This window comes from Cibotium barometz, chromosome 7, assembly GCF_041138505.1.
Source record: "Cibotium barometz isolate CiBa-2024 chromosome 7, ASM4113850v1, whole genome shotgun sequence".
Lineage (NCBI taxonomy): Eukaryota > Viridiplantae > Streptophyta > Polypodiopsida > Cyatheales > Cibotiaceae > Cibotium > Cibotium barometz.
In genome coordinates, this window is record NC_141052.1 from 36,167,491 (window position 1) to 36,174,595 (window position 7,105).

The window sequence follows — 7,105 nt, forward strand, 5'->3', positions numbered from 1 at the left end:
CTCAATACACACATTCTCGAAAGATATCCAGTCTTGAAGAGCTTTGGGGTGCAATTGACCCCATGACCAGATTGATGTTACTCCCTAAGGAATGATAAAGAAAGGAACCCTCGCATTTTAAAAAACAAAACAAAGCAAAAATTTCACTGGCTTGCTGCATGGAAGCTCAAACCCATCAGTGGCAATAATTATAGCACAAATTATTTACTTTCACATCTTTTAAAAATTGAAATGCAACCTTATATACTTGTACAATCAACTGGAAACCGTTTGATGTATGATGGACAGATGCAAAGCATGCAATATGCCTTGGAGATCAGAAGCATTGCAAGCAAATAGTCAAGTGTTACATGTGAAGGTAACGTTTACATATAGGAGTGTAAACAACAAACAACATCACTGCTTATATATAATTTGCTGCGAACTTATAAAAAGAGAAGAGTCTGAAGATAATGTTTCATTTGATTGATTATAAAAGGAAATTTGCTTGACAAGCTCTTTGAGTTGAAAAGCATACTCGAGCTCTTTTTCACTGAATATCTGTTTTGGATTTTGAGAGGCATTCATGCATTTTCTTGTTTTCTCTCCAGTTTTGGAAGGAGCTAGAAAGCAGCAAATAGCTCAGGAATAGGAGGGATGGGGACGTTGTTCTGCCAATCTCTCCACACAACCACAGTGATTGGTCGGTCTTCAGCTAGCACCTCGTCCACGTTACCAATAAAATCTTTGAGACAGCTGGCATCATCTGCAGCACATAATAAGTTGGTGGTACCCTGCAATTGAGCAGCCTCTTGCAGGAGTGATTTCTCCTACGTTATGTAGTTGAAAACAAGGCGGTCCTGCTCGACCTGCATCTGCTGCTGCTGCCCATATTCTTCATATTTTGCTTTGCTACTGCTCCGGCTCCCCGCGCACCACTAGATGAGCATCATGACATGCTGGTGAAGATGATGGCAGCAACATGCCCTCCAGCGCTACAGCAAATGAGTCCCCTACCACCTCATCTGATGATGATGATGATGAACATTGCCTGCTGTGCCTATAGTCTTCAGATTTTGCTTGCTGCTGTTTCGGCTCCCTGATCATCACTCGATGATCAGCATCATGACATGTTGGTGAAGATGATGACAGCAACATGCCCTCCAGCGCTACCGCAAATGAGTCTCCTACCACCTCATCTAATGATGATGACGAAGAACAACATTGCTGCTGCCCGGCATCATCATCATTGCTGGAGAACGGGCACAAGTCCACTTGATTTGGGAGCCTGATGGGGTACATAGCTTCACGGCGGCTAATCAGTTTTGGCCACTTCACCTTAATAGGGGCCTCAGTACTAGGATGCTTAATGCTTTTGCTAGAAGAAGGAGAAGATGAATAGCACGAAGGGTACTGCAAGAAGTTCGGCTCTTCAAGCTGCATGTCAGCCATAATATTCGTCTTGCACCCAGAGGATGAATTTGCAGCTGGGGCATCTGAGTGCGGATAGGAGCCTCGCGGAGGCGGCCGTTGAGACAGGTTTGAAGTTGAGTCTTCATGATGCTGGAGATCACTTTGACGTCACACTCTATCAAACAGCAGTTGGTTGCCTCATTTATGTATGCATTACGAGGCCGGACATTCAGTTTGCAGTCTCACAGGTGAGCAGGTTTATTCATAGCCCAGGGTCTCAGCATTGGAAAGCAGTTAAACGCATCTATCGCTACTTGAGTGGCACCATACATCTTGGGTTGTTTTATCCCAACGGGGGATCATTGCCGCCAGATTTACATGCTTTTTCGGACTCAGATTGGGCTGGTTGCTATGACACAAGAGTGTCCACAAGTGGTTTTTGTTTCATGCTCGGTAGCTCATGCATATCTTGGTTGAGTAAGAAGCAACCTACTGTGGCCACTTCTAGTTGTGAAGCTGAGTACAGGGCAGCTTTCACAGCTACGATTGAGTGTGTGTGGCTCAGAAGTTTATGACTTGGGTATTGGATAGGAGTCTGCCACCTCTATCTACACTGACAGTCAGAGCGCATTGGCAATTGCGAGAAACCCAGTTTTTCATGCTCGCACAAAGCACATTGAGGTGCATTATCACTATGTCAGGGAGAGACTCTCAGCAGGAGAGATCAGCTTGGTCTATGTGTCAACACAAGACAACCTCGCCGATCTTTTCACAAAAGCACTTCCTCGAGAAGTTCGAAGCTTTCCGCAAAGCTTTGGGCTTGCTCCCCTTTGTGGACTGATCTACTTCAGGCATGGCACTTCCCTATACATGAGTGCCAGCTCTCGTTTACACCATCACTCCCAGGGGGGATTTGTTGCCATATATATAGGTAGTGATGTGCGTGAACACACTTAGGACCGCCGGGGCACTTTTTCCCTCTTTAGGAGGTTTTTTCCCCCGGCTTGTATATACGCCCATTATTCTAGGGCTAACTTATCTTTTGTACATTGACACAATCTAATACATTGTGTGTTGTGTGCATTCTTGCTTCTTCTTCTCCAAGCTTTGTGTGCTTTCCTGCAACCCTAAATCCAACAAGTAGATGGAACCTGCCTTGGGATAGGAAACAATGGGGCTTTAAGTTCTCAAAAATATAGTCACCCATTATCCCACCAAAGAAATCTTGTTTGTTGTGGTTAATCATGCACAAAGCACTGTGGACAAATGCCCGTGCAAATAGATTTGGATATGGGGACGGATTATACCCAAGATGTAAGAAGGAGCTAGAAACAATTGCCCACCTCTTCATTGGTTGTGCATGCATGCAATGCAGATGCTCTAAAATTTTTGAATCAATGTATTTAACCGGTCCAATCTTGGGACTTGACTGGGATAGGAATCCTTTTAGGACAACAAATTAAATGCTCTACAAAATTATGGAGCAGTATCCGTGCTGAACACCGGTGGACTGTCTGGATAACCCAAAATGAATGTATTTTTAATCATAAACTTCTTGATTTGATGTCGGGTCTGAGGGCTGGACTAAATTTGCAGATGAAAACTCTTCACAAAGCCAGCATACAAGAAGTCAAAGCTCAATACACAAAGAATGCCATGGAAGAGCTCATTCAAATGAACAAGGCTCAAGAGGAATTTCATGATAGGATCAGCGAAATCCACAAGGAATGCCTGGAAGAAGACAATCAAGCCATCTCTGAGGAAATTGACTTGATTTTCAAGGGCTTAGAACTCCAAAACTAAATTGTGCATCTCACGAAAGTGAGAAATATGATTGCATGAAAGCTTGGCATTGTGTTATAAGTTATGCTTCTTGAAAAAGCATTTTTGTAAATTTTATCTTTATCCTTTAATATAGCTGTGCTTTTTTTTAAAAAAAAGGGAAAAAAGTTTTTTACATCACTTAAAATTAAAGGCAACTTTGGTTCAAGCGAAAATAAAATAACATCTTCAAGGGAAGGGATGTAAAGAAACCTTAGAAAAAAACTCTCGAAAATCTCACAGAATATATTTAGTAGAAATGCAAAAAAATAAATTTGGTGCCATATAGAGGACTCTAGCAAGAATACTTCATCAACACCATATTAGAGAATTTGGGAATCTCCCAATTCCCATTTTTGAATACTAAAAAAGGGGGACATGGATAACATGTTTGGAAGTTTCTCAAAGCCCTATCATGTGACCTATCATTTGAAAGCGCTTGAAAAATGGGATCTAAAGAGCCATAAACCACTCATTTTGGATTAATGGTGTTCAAGTTATGGAAAATCCAAAGTTTTGACCACATGTCCCAAACTTGTGGGAAATTCCCATATTCCCCAATATGGTGTTCATCTCTATGTCATTGTGTTTCTATTGGTTGAAGGTGCAACAAGTGTTAAAGAAATCTGTGTCTCACTATGAGACAATGGTTATGGCTTTGGCAAGACCATTGTGTTCTTATTATTGTAATATGGCAAGACAAGGGCGTTCAAACCATTGGGGCATATGTGCATGGTGGTCCTCATCAAAGGTAGGACCCTTGGTGTTGGAACCCTTCTTACTATGGATGAATTTATGGCTTCCTCACACACAACACAAAGAAGTTAGTTTAGGGACTAGAAAGTGGTGTGGACGTGCACATGGTTTCCTCGCACATGACACAAAGTAGTTTAGGGACTAGAAAGTGGTGTGGATGTGCACACATAGCAAGGTAGACAGGCATTTGTGTCAACATGGCTTCCTAGAATAGAAGGCAAACATGTTAATAATGTGTTCTTTAGTAGGCAGGACTGCCCGTTTTCAAGGGGAATCATTGTGGACGTGAAGGCATATGGAAGTAGTCATTAAAAACATCCCAAAGCAAGTCACATGAAAATAATGAGAAAGGCCATCTTGATGAGGTATATGTAGGTGCCTATTCCAAGGTTGCTATATTAAATGAAGGGTTACATATGCCCAATTTAAGTAATGAAGTGTTTCCTATGGGGTAAATTAATTTTCATAAAGTTCACTACCTTTTGCCACCTGACTTGCTAATGGTAATATATTTTCTGTTGCTAACTAAAAAAGTATAGTAACATACTAATCACCACTACCTTTATCTAATTATGAAAAGACAAAGTAGTTCATTGACTCGATTGTTCATTATGTCTGTGATTTTTTAAATCATTCTCTTGCTAATATTAGAGATGTAGAATTAGTAACACTACCTTTATCTAGTTATTAAAAGACAAAGTAGTAACATACTAATCATCACTACCTTTATCTAATTATTAAAAGACAAAGTAGTTCATTGACTCGATTGTTCATTATGTGTGTGATTTTTTTAATCATTCTCTTGCTAATATTAGAGCTGTAGAATTAGTAATCATCACTACCTTTATCTAATTATTAAAAGACAAAGTAGTTCATCACTCGATTGTTCATTATGTCTCTGATTTTTTTTAATCGTTCTCATTAGAGGTATAGAATTAGTAGAATAAGTATATCTTAATCTAATCCATATATAATAGAAATAAAGAGGTTTAAGAATATTGTTTTCATTCATTGGTTTGCAAAGGCTAAGACTGAGCATTATAACTGTTTTTGCTACTCAATCTACTTTATAAATTTTAATGGAGTGGGGATGAATGTGTGCTTATAATAGGGGCCACATATGCTCTTTTTTAGGGGGCATCAATTAATTTTGTATAGAATATTAATTATTAGAAAAAATGAGGTTTTTCCCTTGTGAATTTTTAAGTGGAAAATCTTTTTAGCATTGAGGCGGCACACCCTTGCCAGCATAGGATAATACAAGTAATTTTGATGATCGGATACTAGTTTAGACATAATTGGGGCATCCACGTTCACATCTCCCACAGTGGAATAAGATAGATGGGATGGCATGTGCACGTGCATTGGTGGCACCCCTAAGAAGAAAGGCAAATATAACTATTGTCAAAAGAAAAAAGGTTAGGCATCGTTGTGGCCGATACATCAACACCGAGAGTGGTGAAAAGAAGGAGTCAAGAAACTATGCATAAAATGATTAGGCATTCATTGTGAACTAAAAGTATGACCCTTTTGTCCATGATGATGTATGCATGTCATATGCATGCCGGATTAGCATGTCTAGTATTTTGATAGTGGTGCTAGGAAGCACATTACTTCTCAACGTGATTTGTTTTCCTCCCTTAAGTTTCCTTAAGAAGGCATAGTCAAATATGCAAACAACTCCGCATATCCAGTAAAAGGAGTTGGTAAGGTTGTGCTCACTATTGTAAATGGTGGGACAATCACTCTCTCAGAAGTCTTGTTTGTGCCAAGCATCAAAAAACAGTCTGTGCCATTACTAAGGCATGCCTAGTGTTCATATTTATTGTATAGTTCATGATCGGAGTGATGGTAGGGACATCATTGTGGTATCTGGTACTCTAAGCCATGGGCTTAACAGGTTGGATAGGTGTGAGAGATTAGCATATAATGCTTGTTCAACTAGCCACATGTGCTAGAATTTTGGCACTTTGTTATTCCTGAAAAGGTAACAGTTGGTGTCAGAGTCACCAAATCTTTAGGCCCTTGTCAAACATGTCATTCTCAAAAGATGGATCAGTAAGGGCTGCCCAACATTAGGCAAAATTTCAACTCAAAAAAGGGCCCTCTAAGAAATGTCATGTTAGGGTTTTCTAGAAAAATGGGCTGATGGCTATTTTTTTTGCAAATAAAATCAAATTTTTTTTGGAGATTGTAGATTAGGAATCTACTCTTTGAGATCTTTCCAATAATATATAGCATGATGGGAAATCTTCAAGACCTTTCAAATGATATATAGCATGATGGGAAATTAGGAATCTACTCTTTGAGATCTTTCCAATGATATATAGCATGATGGGAAATCCTCGAAGAAAAATGATTTGATTTGCAAAAATTTAGCCATCAGTCCATTCTTGTAGAAAAAGCTACCATGGCATTTTTTAGAGGGCCTTTTTTTTAGTCCAAATTTTACCTTATGAAATTACACCTTATACATAGTGATGTATGTGGTCCTATGAGAACACCACTGATTGGGGGATATCTATGCTTTGTGACTTTTATTGATGACTACTCCAAACACATGGGAGTATTGAAATCAAGCTTACTTTAGATACTTAGTTTCTATGGCTGAAAATGTGTTTGCATTCAAAGTTGGCACCCTTCGTACATATCGGAGGGGGGGATAAGTTAGAAGTGCTAAGCAAGGGAGTCTTATAGCAAGAAGCTATATTTGATTAAGAACTATAGTTCACACTTATAGAGATTAATAAACACACAAAACAATCATACACAAGAGTCTAATTCTCATTGCAAAACCACATAAATTTTTGTTGTCACGATAAGGACATCGTTTTATAGCTCTCATGGAGCTCCCAATTCACAAGCTATGTGCACCCTTGTGCCATACATGTGTCAATAAATGCTCACGCTCCATGGTAGTGCTACTTTGTGCTTTCCAAGTAGTGCTACCTTGTGCTATCTTTTTGACCATTGACTTTACCTTTTACAAGTAACTATACAAATCAACCTTTGAGTTAGGATCTTAGCCTTTCTTCTTCCTTTTTATTATGCATGCTCTCCCCCTTTCTCTACTCATATTTTTCCCTCGCATTGCGATTTCAACACTCCCTTTCAATTTGATTAGGGTCTATCATCT